Source organism: Ictalurus punctatus, chromosome 20 (genome assembly GCF_001660625.3).
Source record: "Ictalurus punctatus breed USDA103 chromosome 20, Coco_2.0, whole genome shotgun sequence".
In the NCBI taxonomy this organism is placed as follows: Eukaryota; Metazoa; Chordata; class Actinopteri; order Siluriformes; family Ictaluridae; genus Ictalurus; species Ictalurus punctatus.
This window is the reverse complement of record NC_030435.2, coordinates 8,017,245-8,033,592: the sequence shown is the minus strand read 5'-3', so window position 1 is coordinate 8,033,592 and position 16,348 is coordinate 8,017,245. Positions and strand designations below refer to the sequence as shown.

General features: G+C 42.5%; 1 long non-coding RNA gene across 4 annotated transcripts in view; it reads right to left on the bottom strand.

Moving 5' to 3' along the window:
• LOC108280201 (uncharacterized) overlaps window positions 1-16,348 on the bottom strand; it is a 37,963-nt gene that overhangs the window by 20,909 nt on the left and 706 nt on the right. For all 4 annotated transcript variants that reach the window (XR_006984245.2, XR_008393092.1, XR_008393093.1 and 1 more), the window contains exon 2: window positions 16,139-16,202. This is a non-coding gene — a long non-coding RNA (uncharacterized LOC108280201). The remainder of the gene's footprint in view (window positions 1-16,138; window positions 16,203-16,348) is intronic.

The following is a 16,348-nucleotide window of genomic DNA, read 5'->3' as shown; positions in this document are numbered from 1 at the left end:
TAAGCAGCAACTTGTGAAAAGAAGAATCTTTCAGATTTTCGTAGTATTTGCTATGTCCCCTTTTTGCACTTGAGTGTGCAATTGAGCTGACATCCTTAGCAGCTGCATCACTGCCTGGTTTGGAAATTGCCTCATCTCAGAGCTCAAGACCCTGCAGCAGACAGTGGGGACAGCTGAGACGATCTTCTGGGTCTCTCTAATACTAACACCCACACCCACCCACCCACACACACACACACACCACTTGTACCAACTCCCCTTGTAATTTTTGCACATTTTTGTTTTCACTAAATGCATTTTTGCTGCTACTATATTTATATATGAAACATATCAATATGTTATGTAAATTCACCCCTTTATTAAGCGAAACCAGCATACATGATTGTTTACTGTATCTTAGCTCTGCTAACTTCCAGGACCCAGTGATCTAGAGAGGGCTCTGTCACATCCAGTCTATAAATTCTCAATAAATAAATAAATAAATAAATAATTTTTTTAAAATAAATTTTCTTCTCATAAAAAAAATTGTGGGGAAGAACAGCTAGCCACAGCACATATTTCCTGGATAGAAATGCCCTTAAATAGCACTCAAGACGTAGTCATACACTGGTGGGAGTGAACTTGTAGATCTCCTGGGGGCTGCAGATTCACGCTATTGTAAAATGTAAATTTCCTCCACCACCCAGTAAGAAAGATGTTGATGAGGGATTTTTCTTTGTAAGAATCATCCCAAGAGACAAAAAGCTGATTACTCGCCTGAAGTGCTCTGGTTCTCTCTACATATATATGCAGAGCATGAACCAGACATAAGCAGAGTAGCCACGGTTTCTCTGGGGATAAAAAAGGTGGCGGATGAAAAGCCAGCAGATCCACTACTTGATCTGAGCCAGATTGATCACTTACCGTAGACACAAATGCTGTGAAGTTGAATGTGAAATTTCCATTCCCCATGTAGAGGATTCCCTCTGGACAGTAAGTCCGCACTCCTGTTCATTAGTCCCGGAACATGCATTGTCCAACCAACTGATGTGCTTCTTTCTCAGTGCAGGAGTCCAAACTCCTTTCACTGATCTGTCCTCAAACACTGCTCCCCAGTCTGTGAGAGATACATCTGTTGTCACCACTTTCCTCAATATAATAGGACCCAGTGGGCATCCTGTTTTGAGAAAAGACAGGGCTCTTCAATGATGAAGAGCACTCATGCATTCTGGCAAGACAAGCACTCTGCAGCTGAGAAGGCTCCTGGGGCAAATGCCCTGTGACGCTGTCCAGTGCTGAAATCCCTCATTTGCAGTAACCCCAGGGGAACCACTGCCTCTATTAAAACCTAGGAGCTGAAAACACATGAACACTGGACACTGTACCATCCACGTTAACTATTCTTACATTTCTCACCCTTCTCCTGTTCCCTGCTGAAGGGAGAGGGGTGTCGTTCCAAAGGTTTGAGACAGAGAAAACCTGAGTGCTGTCTCAAAACACTTCCCATTTCCAAGGCAATGTTTCAGGTCACCTGCCTCTTCTTGCTACCCTGAGGGTTTGTCAGCTGGTGTTTCGCTGCTACAGCTATGTTTCAGCCTAACAAAACCAGGCTTCGATTGTGGGGCAATGTTTCCCATGTGCTGTAGTAGAGGAGGGTGAGAAGGCTGATAATTAGACATCTCCTTTCCCAGGGGGCCTGAAATTGAGCTGATGCTTTTCTGGGGAGACAAACCTTGAATGCCTCTTCCTCCGTCCCCAGGTTGCACTGCTGATGCATTGCCATTACAGTTGTGCCAAACATAGCCTTTTGATTAGTGGGGGCATCCAAAAAGTCCACTTTCTTTTTTTCAGAGGTCCACTTGCTGCCACTCCCATTGCGGGAAGCCCAGTTCATTTCCCAACAGTTTCTGGTGGTGAACATGCTGGAGTACCGAGACCTGAGGACAGCGATATTGCAACAGGTCACCCCTGAATAACACCATCAGTGCTTCCACTTGCTGACCTTCCGTGAGCTTGGCCACCTGTTTGCATTTGCCCAACAGCCCTGAGACACTTTCAAAAGAAGAACGTGAGTTGTCAACCTTATGATGCTGGAGCATGTTCCCCAAAACCAGTTTCCCAATCCATGCTTTCCCTCCCCCTCCCCCTGTATCTGTTTCTTCTTCACCTCAGGTTGGTGACTCAGAGGCCATAGGTGTGGAAGTAAGGCTTGGGCCAGTGTGCTGGTGTCACAGGGAACCCAGGCATTGCCAGAACCAATGGCATGTGATGGAGGTGGGGGCGTTGGTCCCAATTCCCATGTTGCCAAAGGCTGCACCTGATCGAGCTGGGATGTACCAGTGAGTGTTCAATATGGTACATACCATGCATTCGTGGATTCAGGCTGTAACCAAACCTCAATTCATCAATTCACCTGGTTCAAGGTGAGGCATTTGAAAATGCACATGTGATGAAGGTGAGGTGTATGCACAGGGATGTTTATGAATATCTGTTGGTGCCAATCATCATTAAATTTCAGGGTCAAAAAAATATAGTGGAAGCTGCAGTTAGGCCTCCCCTCAACTATCCACTAATTCCGGGGACAAATTGGCCATGGTTTCAGGCATCAGCAGGAGAAATATTTGTGGATGGATCCTGCAGTAATGAGGGACAGTGTGGGACGTGCCCAGCATTGACTGGGAAGGCGGTGCTGGGGCTGTTGATGTCAGCTCCATGTCAGGGGGACATACAGGGACATACACTCCGCCTCCGACTCTTGGTGGGGATTCCCCTTAGGGATTTCACCTTGGAGCAGTCATGCAACGAGACCCAGAGGCACACCTTCGACCAACTGAGAGTAATCAATGGGCAGCAAATCCAGCCTAACCCTGTGTGATCTGTGACGCTGGACTGAAGGTACTCACCCAAAAGAGTAAAATCACTCCTTGTCCGACTGCCGCTGAGCACCCCTAGGGTTTTGGATGGTATCAGAGCATGGCTGAAAGGCAGAGTGGTGCAAATCACACGCAGCTGGTGATCGCTGATTATAGCAGCGGCTCTCTACCATCCAGGAGGCAGCAGAAGAGTATAAAAGGGCCTGCCTAGAGCATCAAGTTGAGCAGTCTCCTCTTAAGGAATGGTCAATGCTGTGTCTTTTTTATGAACTTTTCCAGAAGACTCCGCCGACAAGGCCAACAATGCTCCCTGGCTGCCCATCGTCCCTGCTCCCCTAAGCATGTCTTTTTTTTTTATTTGTGAACCCCACCACAATGCTGCACAGCACTCTTCTTGTGACTATTCCCAGCTGGTAAGAGGGATCACCAGACCACCCTTAACACATACTTTACTCCCTTCACTCCTCTCCTCCACACTACCCTTCTATTTTTAGTTGGTGAATTTTGTAATTAAAACTGCACTAATTCCCCTCAAATCACCTCTGTGTGTGGGTGCTCTGCCTGCCGCGGCTGCGAGTTTCTCTTCATATCCTACCCAAATTCTGCAATTATTAAAGATAGATTATACAGAGTGATGCAAGACACTCATACAGAGGAAGAAACGAGCCAGTTATTTATCACAAAGAGGTATCAGGAAATGTTATTCCAGGTGGCTCATAAATGGTGGGGCATTTAGAGCAGGAGAAAACACCAAACTGATGCATGGCCCATTTCTATTGTCCGGGCATTCACAGTGATGTTCACAAGTGGTGTGCAGCATGTCATGAATGTCAGCTGGTAAATCCGCTAGCCACCCTAAAGCACCATTGTGCCCCCTTCCATTAATTGAGTCCCCTTTGAAAGAATTGGTATGGACATCATTGGGCCATTAAAATGGGGGCATGGCTTTGTGTTAGTTTTTGTGGACTACGCAAGGCAATAGCTGGAAGCAAACATTTCTGCACGCAGTGTTGGTGGAGGCACTCTTCCATGTCATCTCCCAAGTCGATATCCCGAAAGAGATCTCCAACAAGGTCCAGCAAGCATCCAGAGGGGCTTCCCCATTTGAATTATTGCACTGATGCAAGCCTTAAGATGTCCAAGATGTCATTAGGGAAAATTGGGAGAATAGACATTCTAACAGCAAAAGCAAAATTCAGTATGTTCTGGACCAGAGGGCAAAGCTCCACACCTTGTGTCACATAACACAGAAAAATTTGTGTCTGGCCCAAAAACGACAGTCCCAACTGTATAACTGGGTATTCAGCTTTGAGCATTTTCACAGGGAAACAAAGTGCTCGTATTATTACCCACATCGAGCTCCAAATTGCTCACCAAGTGGCAAGGGTTGTTCAGTGTTCCCCTGTTGTTCAGTGTTCTGATGATGGACTCATGAACATTAACATTAGCCAATGTGAGAGGGACCTTTAGTTGCTTAGAACCCATTCCTGAGTAGGGTAACGACAGTCTTGAATTTCCTCCATTTTTGTTCACAATCTGTCTGACTGTGGATTGGTGGATACCAAATATTTTAGAGATGGTTTAGTAACCTTTTCTAGCCTGATGAGCATCAACAACTCTTTTTCTGAGGTCCTCAGAAATCTCCTTTGTTTGTGCCATGATACACTCAAGAAACATATGTTGTGAAGATCAAACTCTGATAGAACCCTATTTTTAATTATTTATTGAGTTTATTTATTGAGGAAAATGAATATTTAATATCCGTGAGTGGCAAAAGTATTATTATAAAATATTATAATTTATAATTATTATTATAAAATATTATAATAACCTTGTTGGGTAAGTGTGCACACCCCTAAACTAATACTTTGTTGAAGCACCTTTTGATTTTATTACACCACTCTTCTTTGGTGAGTCTTCTTTTGTAAGAGTCTATCAGCATGGCACCTCTTGGCTTGACTATATGTTCCCTCTCTTTATTGAAAAAACATTCTAGAGTTGTCAAATTGTAAGGGCATTTCATGTGCACAGCCCACTTCAGGTCTCCCCACAGATCTTTAGTTGGATTCAGGTCTGGGCTCTGACTAGACCAGTCAAAACATTCCTTTGTTGATTTGGATGTATGCTTTGGGTTACTGACATACTGAAAAGGAGAAATTTCATTTCATCTTCAGCTTAAGAGCAGACACCTGAATGTACAGTTTACGAGCAAACACCTAAATGTTTTGCAACGTGGGCATGGTGTTATTTTGTTGGTGTCACGTATCTATGTAAGGGAGGTTTAGGACGGATGCAAGTGCAGTAAAAGACGTTTAATAGAGAGATAGGCAGACAAATCCAAAACAGTAATCCAAAGCATGGTCTAATAACATGCAAAAGGTCAGGTGATATACAAACAGGCATAAACAGGGCGAGGCTAGAATCAAAATGAGAAACAAGAAACAAGGTCAATAACATGAATCAAAATGAGAAACGAGAAACAAAGTACAACCGCTTGGTAAAGAGATCAACTCAATACTACGCAATGTGCTATGAGACACGAGAGGTTTAAATGACAAACGTAATCATGGGTTAAACACTGGACAGCTGAAACCAATGCTGACACACTCGGGAAACAACCAATGACAAAACAGGGGCAGAGACAGAACATAACCATAACAAAAGCACATGTCCAACATAAACAAAGTCACCGCCATTGAAGACCAAAAAGAGTGCATTTGGTAAGGGCTCATGCACGAGCATGTGCTTCGGTTTTTCGAGCACGCTGCAATACTGCAGCGCTAACTCAAGGGGAAATCGTGACAGCTGGTGATTTTTTTGCATCAAACATAACATGTTTTGGGGTGAATTAGTTTAGCTTGGATGTTTTTTGTGAGAAAAGGCTTTTGTCTACCCACCCTACTCCATAGCCTACACATGTGAAGAATATAAGAGATTGTTGTCAGAAATTCATTCAGCTCATTTAATATTGCCATTGGTCTCTTGGTAGCCTCCCTAATAAGATTATGTCTTGTCCTTTTGTAAATTTTGGAGGGACATCGTGTTCTTGGTAATGTCACTGTGGTGCTAAATTTTCTCCACTTGTCGCTGGTGAAATTTTTGTACTCCTCTCCTGAACGATTCCTTTTGACAGTGAGACCCTGTACAGCCTTTGTCAGCTCTTTGCAGACCATGGCTTCAGCAGTCAGATGAAACCAAGAATATGTCAAGAAAATCCGACAGAAACAGTTGCTCTTTATTTGGGTTTAATCAGAATTTCATTGATGACAGCTGTATGGTAATTGATGAGATTAAATGTTCATTCTGAACACAGCCACGTCCCCAATTATAAGAGTGTGTGCATACTTATGCAACAAGGTTATTGTCATTTTCCCCCCCTGTTTTTCCCTTAAAAAAATTTCACAATTTTTATACGTTGCAATTACACCAAAACACTAGGGCTGCAACTAATGATTATTTTCATAATCGATTAGTTGGCCGATTATTTATTTTATTTTATTTTATTTTATTTTATTTTATTTTATTTTATTTTATTTTCGATTAATCGATTAATCGGATGGGGCAGGGCAAACTTTCAGTACCATTTTTTTTGTTTATTTAAAATAAAATCCACAAACTGTGTGTTACAAATATAAACTCCAGACAAAAACTTTACACAGCTGTTTGTCCAAAACAGAAAAGAACCCAATACACACACACACACCAGAATATATATTAATTTAGGACTGTAGTTTAATTCGGTGCTGTTTGTGCATCCATAAAAATAATGTATGAACACTATAAAATATATATATATATATATATATATATATATATATATATATATATATATATATATATATATTAGGGATGCACCGAATGTTCGGTAACCGAAATTGAATAAGTGAAAAGGCCGAATAAATTTGACCGAACAATGACGTGTTTGATGACGCGACCAAATAGCCTAGCAACCAGAGTGAGACGCGCGAATGTCACGACCTCGATGAGGGGGCGCACACATGCACGAGCTGTCGACACGTGCGTTTGTTTTGTTTCTGTTCTGGAGCATGTTTCTGTCACGTCGCAAGACGTAAGGAAGTAAAGTACGGAAGCAGGTAAAGACGTATTTATTTAAGGGCAGGCAGACAAATCCTATATCTACTATAATACTCCGCGAGGTGTACAGGGACCCGAGCGGTATATATCCCCAATATAATCAGGCGTGTATAACTGAATAGAACCATTTTTTGCACTCTTGTCAATGCACTTTTTAATGCACTTTTAGTTGTAGGTGACAGAGTGTTAAATTCTTTCAGCAGTCAGTTATAGGTCTAACATAAGCTATTCAAGGGAGGCTCAAAGATGACCACATAAAAATATTTTTATTTTAGTAATTTATTTATTTAAAGTTATATTGTGCCTTGTTGGTAGCTTATGCCTGCTGGAATTAAAAAAAAAATGTTCAGTATTAAATAAATATTTTGAAATTGTAGTTTTTGTAATTGATTTTTTTCTTTGAAAAGCAAGACAAAATAGTAAAAAGCACATTTTGACTATTTAATATATGCAATGGTGAAAAAAACTGGCAAAATAAATGGAAAAAAAGCGAAAAAAAAAAAAAACGTGTTCGGTATTCGGCCTTTGACCAAGTTTTTCATATTCAGTTTCGGCTTCGGCCAAGAATTTTCATTTCGGTGCATCCCTAATACATACATACATATACATATATATATATATATATATCTATATATATATATATATATATATATAGAGAGAGAGAGAGAGAGAGTATCTCACAAAAGTGAGTACACCCCTCACATTTTTGCAAATATTTGATTATATCTTTCCATGTGACAGCACTGAAGAAATAACACTTTGTTACAATGTAAAGTACTGAGTGTACAGCTTGTGCAACAGTGTAAATTTGCTGTCCCCTCAAAATAACTCAACACATCCATTAATGTCTAAAAAGATGGCAACAAATGTGAGTACACCCCTAAGTGAAAATGTCAGAATTGGGCCCAATTAGACAGTTTTCCCTCCCCGGTGTCATGTGATTTGTTAGTGTTACAAGGTCTCAGGTGTGAATGGGGAGCAGGTGTGTTAAATTTGGTGTCATCGCTCTCACACTCCCTCATACTGGTCACTGGAAGTTCAACATGGCACCTCATGGCAAAGAACTCTCTGAGGATCTGAAAAAAAGAATTGTTGCTCTACATAAAGATGGCCTAGGCTATAAGAAGATTGCCAAGACCCTGACACTGAGCTGCAGCATGTTGGCCAAGACCATACAGTGGTTTAACAGGACAGGTTCCACTCAGAACAGGCCTTGCCATGGTCGACCAAAGAAGTTGAGTACACGTGCTCAGCGTCATATCCAGAGGTTCTCTTTGGGAAATAGACCTATGAGTGCTGCCAGCATTGCTGCAGAGGTTGAAGGGGTGGGGGGTCAGCCTGTCAGTGCTCAGACCATATGCCGCACACTGCATCAAATTGGTCTGCATGGCTGTTGTCCCAGAAGGAAACCTCTTCTAAAGATGATGCACAAGAAAGCCCGCCAACAGTTTGCTGAAGACAAGCAGACTAAGGACATGGATTACTGGAACCATGTCCTGTGGTCTGATGAGACCAAGATAAACTTATTTGGTTCAGATGGTGTCAAGCGTGTGTGATGGCAACCAGGTGAGGAGTACAAAGAAAGTTCATTGAGGGAACCATGAATGCCAAAATGTACTATGACATACTGAAGCAGAGCATGATCCCTTCCCTTCGGAGACTGGGCCACAGGGCAGTATTCCAGCATGATAATGACGCCAAACACACCTCCAAGATGACCACTGCCTCAGCTAAAGAGGCTGAGGGTGAAGGTGATGGACTAAACCCTATTGAGCATCTGTGTGGCAGCCTCAAAAACAAGGGTGGAGGAACACAAAGTCTCTACATTCTCCAGCTCCGTGATGTCATCATGGAGGAGTGGAAGAGGACTCCAGTGGCAACCTGTAAAGCTCTGGTGAACTCCATGCCCAAGAGGATTAAGGTAGTGCTGGAAAATAATGGTGGCCACACAAACTATTGACACTTTGGGCCCAATGTGGACATTTTCACTTAGGGGTGTACTCACTTTTGTTGCCAGCGGTTTAGACATTAATGGCTGTGTGTTGAGTTATTTTGAGGAGACAGCAAATTTACACAAAGTTACACAAGCTGCACACTCACTACTTTACATTGTAGCAAAGTGTCATTTCTTCAGTGTTGTCACATGAAAAGATATAATCAAATTTTTACAGAAATGTGAGGGGTGTACTCACTTTTGTGAGATACTGTATATATATATATATAATTTTATAGTATTTATGCATTATTTTTTATGGATGCAGAAAAATTTTAAATTAAACTACAGTCCTAAATTAATAATAAAAATGCACTTTCACTGCACCTTCTGGTTTCTGTTACTCACTGTCTTTAGGAATATTATTTCACTTGTATTTACTTTTGATCATAATGTTTTAATTAGATATTACAAATCTTACTTGCGCTCCCTCTCTGTATCACCGCGTTTGCACCGTGCGTGAACAGCAACGTGGCCAAGTTACTAACACATCACTTCTATTATAATAAATGACAGAATTTACACTGCAAGCGTGCAAATACAGCATATAATGACAATAAACTTAAACTAAACTAAACATTTTAAGCAGCTTGCACCAGTTTCCCCTGCCCCTTACATACAGTGGAGCATTTTGGATGTAAACATAAGTTTGTCCTCATGCATGTTTGATTTCCACGGTGTTTAAAATACCCCGCTGCCTTAGAGGACTTGGAGGTTAAGCACTTTCTTCTTCAGTCACGTGACAATTTTTCCACCAAACAAGTGTGCAAATACTGCAAAGAAGCCATTATGATGGCAAAAGTAAGACTGTACATATGTGCAGGGGAACTACTCGAATTGCTCCCTTCTTGAGGAGGAAGGAGATTTCATGTTACAGACTGTGAGCGGAGCTCTCCTCTGTATGAGAAGAGATAACTTCGCTGAAACGTGGGGATTTCTTCACAAACTGAAGTCTGTACCCCTCGATTACAGTTCAAATCACCCACTCGTGGGCCAACACACTCTGCCAAGCTGTTACGTGGCTCGCAAGTGTTGCCACCTGAGAATCGCTCAGAACTATGCATGCACCTGGTTCACCCATATGTGATACAATGGCGTCATCTAGCAGACAGCTTCGGAGCAATATGCCAGGCTGCTGGGGGATGACGTCTCCCAGTAATTAATTCACCTATACGTTTGTTTTTTAAATATTTTTTGTGTTTTGGAGAACACTGGGGCCGAAGCCTTTATTAAATGTGTGGAATCTGTGTGTGGGAAGACGTGTGGTGACACGTGCACATCTCCCTGAATGCCCTGCCGATGCAGGGATGCCCTCCACCATTAACTGAGAGGGGGAAAACACACTGGGCAACACTGGGAAAGGTGAGGCGACTAAGAACACTGGGTGGGCACCCACTGGTGGGGGGAAGGCTGACCCCACTGACAGAAAACCTCCTTCTCTTGGATGGGTGGGATAGGAAGGCAAAACTGGAGTCCAGAGGGCTGGCCATGGTCTCAAAGCCTCCTGGTGCTGTGCATCAGGGTGGCTGCTTCCTTTTGGGTTCAGAATGAATGGGATTAGGGAGTTTCTTGGGTGTGGCTGTGGCAAAGGACATTCTCCCTCAAGGCTTAGCAGAAGGGGGATTACCTTGCTGAGCTGGTGGCTTGTTACAAGGTTTCGGTCTGCCGACATTCTTGAAATGGTGTCCCACAGGGGGATTAGGTGGCTGCACAGGGGTGCCTGGTGCAGCACAGATTTCCTCAGCAGACACAGCCTGAGAGCCTCATCCTCCTTCTTTTTGTCATCACAGCATTGTTGCATCAAAGAGACAGCTGGACCAAAGAGGGCCTGGCCATCGGCACTCCTGCAATGCACCGCTTCTCGCTATCAGGGAGACCTGATAGGTTAAGCCAGAGTGCACGCTCGCCAACCACCAAGAGGGCCATGGAACACCCACTCTCCTGAATGGCTTGGTGTGCATTGCAAAGGACGGGGTCATTAATGGTGACTATCTCCTTCCAGAGAGAGGGTGAGGGACACCGATTCTCCAGTTGCTGCCCCGTGTCAACTAGGAGCTCAGCCTGATAAGCTGATAGAAGCAATGAGACTTTGAGGGCTCTGACAACCAAGGCCGAGGCCTTATAAGAGGCCTGGTGGATGGACATGGAAAAATGGTCCATTTTGCTGGGGAGAGCGGCCTTGGGGGGGGGGGGGGGTGAACAAGCCGCCTAGGGAGGGGTTAAGGTGACTGGTGATGGAGGGCTCAATGGCGGGCGGGGTCACCCATGCCAAGAGCCACCATATTCTTAACCTCGAGGCCCACAAGACTATGTTAGGTCGAGCGGGTCTCCCCAGCAGTGTTTCATGCGGGGAGGACCCGGAAGAGCTATATTCATGGGCCAGGAGGGGGTCCCAGGTGTTTCCCATCAAAAACATCCCTTTCTTTGTCAGTGGCACTTTGCAGGGCCACTGAGGTGAGCTGCCACTTGCTCACAAAATTCTAACAGGACGGACTGTGGTAAGGCCAAGGGAGCATTAACCCGGGGCAGTAAAGAAGATGGGATGGCCTTCATTAATGAAGGAAGGTTCACCTGGTAATATGCCCTTGAGGAGAGAAGGGTCGCTTTGGTCAGCCCAGCTCAGAGAGGCTACACCTCGGGAGGGCCCTCGCAGTGGGCTACAGTTGTCTGGGAATTCAATGGCTTCTTCCACATGTTGAAGGCCCATGTAGACCAAGCAGAAGGGATGAAAATAACTAGCAGCAATGAGAGCACTGCACGCAGCTGGGCAGACGTGCAACTGGGTATCCCCGGCGGGAACCGAAGCCAGTTTAGTGTGTGCCATGGTGGTGAAACAGAGCTCAGTCAGGTCTGTAAGGCGGGCAGCTGTAGGATGGGGAAAAAATGGCTTAAGTCGAGGCGGGCAGCCTAACAAGCAGTGCAAGCATGAGCGGCTTGCAGCGAGTGACACAGCTAACCTGGGTAGTGAAACAAACACGGAGGCTGATCTGAGGAATATCCTGCAGACAAAAGTGTAAGTAAGCGAACGAGAAAGCTGTGCACACAAAACAAGTTAGAGGTCGCGAGAAGTGAACGTCAACTGAGGAAGAAGAGTGCACAGGTCATTTATGCCCTTACCTGGCATTGGACACATGATCCTGTCTGTCATAGCCAGACTTGATGCACTTGGATGCTTCTGCATCTGCAGAGGTCAGGTAAGGATGCTCTTCCCATAGGTGGATCTCGAACATGATGATGATGATGATGATGATGAAAGAGAACTAACCTCCCTAGAACGTTGCAGGTATGTTTTCTGTGAAAACCTAAAGAGAACCTATACAGAACGTTCTCTAATGATTATTTTTTAGCTCAATTTAGAGAACTGACATTTCCTTCAAGCACTGGCAGATTGAGGGGTGGGAGCAGAGGGCTGACTGACCCCAGCTGAAATTTGATTGGCCCCTGAAGTGCCCCTGTCCTTTCAATCATCTCTGATCTATGTCAGAGCACTCCATCAGCTCCGTTGGATTCTTTGAAATTCAACTCCCTTAACTGTTTCTTTCTACCACCTCTTATAATGGCAGGTGTATAGACAGGGTGTTTTTATTGTTCTCATCTACTTAAGCTTCAATAGTAAGGACCTATTCAACACTATATCTAACATTTTACAGGACATTAGTGTTACTGTCACTTATCTTCTCTTTGACTATTTCACTGCAGCAACACACTAGTTAGTTTATTAGGTCGTTACCTAGGCTAAGCAATGTTTGATGGTAGCTAGTTAGCTGGCTAATTAGTTAGGTTTCACACATTAGTTCACAGTTGCACAGTTAAGGGAAATAAAATATAGCGGTTGACACACAAAACCTAAAATGTTTGGTCATGCCACACAGCCACGATCAGTAATTGCTTTGTCCCGTAAATGTAGCAGCTGAGAAGTGCACAGAGACTTCAACACGGAGCTCTGATTTGAATGGAGTGCAGCAAAACACTACCGTCAATCAGTGAAGCTCATCTTTAAAATGATCTTTTTGTTTTAACTATAGAGTTTGCCAGAAGTAGTGCTTCTTGACCAAAAAAGGGGCCCAGCCTGCCTGTCGCTGACTGTGAGAGAATAAGGGAGATCTGCTTTTATTAAATAATCTCAGCCTATTTTATATATATATGTATATATATATATATGTGTGTGTGTGTGTGTGTGTGTGTGTGTGTGTGTGTGTGTATACAGTGAGGGAAAAAAGTATTTGATCCCCTGCTGATTTTGTACGTTTGCCCACTGACAAAGAAATGATCAGTCTATAATTTTAATGGTTGTTGTATTTGAACAGTGAGAGACAGAATAACAAAAAAAAAATCCAGAAAAACGCATGTCAAAAATTTTATAAATTAATTTGCATTTTAATGAGGGAAAAAAGTATTTGACCCCCTCTCAATCAGAAAGATTTCTGGCTCCCAGGTGTCTTTTATACAGGTAACGAGCTGAGATTAGGAGCACACTCTTAAAGGGAGTGCTCCTAATATCAGTTTGTTACCTGTATAAAAGACACCTGTCCACAGAAGCAATCAATCAATCAGATTCCAAACTCTCCACCATGGCCAAGACCAAAGAGCTCTCCAATGATGTCAGGGACAAGACTGTAGACCTACACAAGTCTGGAATGGGCTACAAGACCATTGCCAAGCAGCTTGGTGAGAAGGGGACAACAGTTGGTGCGATTATTCGCAAATGGAAGAAGCACAAAAGAACTGTCAATCTCCCTCGGCCTGGGGCTCCATGCAAGATCTCACCTCGTGGAGTTGCACTGATCATGAGAACAGTGAGGAATCAGCCCAGAACTACACGGGAGGATCTTGTCAATGATCTCAAGGCAGCTGGGACCATAGTCACCAAGAAAACAATTGGTAACACACTCTGCCGTGAAGGACTGAAATCCTGCAGCGTGCGCAAGGTCCGCTGCTCAAGAAAGCACATATACATGCCCGTCTGAAGTTTTCCAGTGAACATCTGAATGATTCAGAGGACAACTGGGTGAAAGTGTTGAGGTCAGATGAGACCAAAATGGAGCTCTTTGGCATCAACTCAACTCGCCGTGTTTGGAGGAGGAGGAATGCTGCCTATGACCACTGGAACACCATCCTCACCGTCAAACATGTAGGTGGAAACATTATGCTTTGGGGTTTTTTTTCTGCTAAGGGGACAGGACAACTTCACCGCATCAAAGGGACGATGGACGGGGCCATGTACCGTCAAATCTTGGGTGAAAACCTCCTTCCCTCAGACAGGGCATTGAAAATGGGTCGTGGATGGGTATTCCAGCATGACAATGACCCAAAACACACGGCCAAGGCAACAAAGGAGTGGCTCAAGAAGAAGCACATTAAGGTCCTGGAGTGACCTAGGCAGTCTCCAGACCTAAATCTCATAGAAAATCTGTGGAGAGAGCTGAAGGTTCGAGTTGCCAAAAGTCAGCCTCGAAACCTTAATGATTTGGAGAAGATCTGCAAAGAGGAGTGGGACAAAATCCCTCCTGAGATGTGTGCAAACCTGGTGGCCAACTACAAGAAACGTCTGACCTCTGTGATTGCCAACAAGGGTTTTTAAACCAAGTACTAAGTCATGTTTTGCAGAGGGGTCAAATACTTATTTCCCTCATTAAAATGCAAATCAATTTATAACATTTTTGACGTGCGTTTTTCTGGATTTTTTTGTTGTTATTCTGTCTCTCACTGTTCAAATAAATCTACCATTAAAGTTATAGACGGATCATTTCTTTGTCAGTGGGCAAACCTACAAAATCAGCAGGGGATCAAATACTTCTTTCCCTCACTGTATATATATATATATATATATACGTGTATATATATATATATATATATATATATATATATATATATATATATATATATATATATATATATATATATATATATAAAATATTTACGTAATTTAGCTTATATTATATAATAGTATTTATGCAATATTTTTTATGGATGCACAAAAAGCACAGAATTAAATTACAGTCCTGAATTAATAATATATATTCTGGTATGTGTCTGTGTGTGTTGGGTTCTTTTCAGTCTTATATAACTGGACAAACAGTTATGTGAAGTTTTAGTCTGAAGTTTATATTTGTAACACTATATTATTTTAAATAAACAACAAAAAAAAAGGTACTAAAAGTTTGCCCCCTCGAAAATAATAATAATAATAATAATAATCGGCCAACTAATCGATTATGAAAATAATCGTTAGTTGCAGCCCTAATATAAACATCTTTAAAAAGGAATCAATTCATCTTAGAACCAAACTGCAGAGGATTAAGTGTATTTTATTTTTCATTTAGAAGACTTATGACAAAATAATTTTTGCTTTTCATGTTAATTTATAATTTTAAGAAGATTTTGAAAAAACTTCATGATATTAAATGCCTAAATAGTAAAGATTATTTCTTTATTTAATTGTTCATCTAATTCTGATTGTTCTAATTCTAATCGTAATGTACATGTAACTTGTGATGCCTTCTTGTCCTTTGTTAAATTTGCAGATGGCAGTGGTGGAAGAAGTGAACATTGTTTTTTTTTTTTCCACTGATTTTTTTTTTTTTTGCCCTATTTTCGAATACAAACCAGTAGTTTCTAAGTGAAATAGTTAGCATCCTCTCTTCTACCTCACTATCTGGCCAGCTAGCGAACTGCAAATTGGACTTCAGGTAATGTACAAACTTTTTGTGAACCCGAAGTTCTAAACAGTAAGTATTATTGCATATCAGCATATATTTATGTAGAAATATATGATAACCTTAGTTGCTTTAGTTTTGCGTAGATCAGGGGTTCCCAAAGTTTTCCAGAACAAGGCCCCCCAAATAGCATTAAAATTTGACCGAGGCCCCCCTTTTGCAAGGTGTCTTTAAAACACAGTAAAAATACAGACTTCTGAATATATCCCCCTTTTTTATTAATAATTACATCTTACATCACATTAGGAATTGATTGTGTGTGTGTGTGTGTGTGTGTGTGTGTGTGTGTGTGTGTGTGTGTGTGTGTCTGTGTGTGTGTCTGTGTGCGTGTGGTTGTCTGAGAGTGAGAAAGAGAAAACATACTAGTGGGAGGGATGGGCACACCAAATTGTTGAGGCCCCCGGGGCGCCCCCTGGCGGCCCCCACGGCCCCCACTTTGAAACCACTGGTGTAGATCATTAGTAAGAAAGAAAAGCACTTACTAAGCACCATGCTTGAGTTTGTGAAGTGTTACTATGGGAACAGGTCTTGTGGAAGTAGGAGTTTCTAGAGAATACAGCAAAGGAAGGAAAGAAAGAAAGAACAAAAAAGAAAGGGAGTTAAGCCTATACGTTTTGTGAGCACAACGTCGAAACAATAAAAGAAAAAATAATTATTACACAGCGAAGTTAACTGGAGAAAAAAAAGACTGC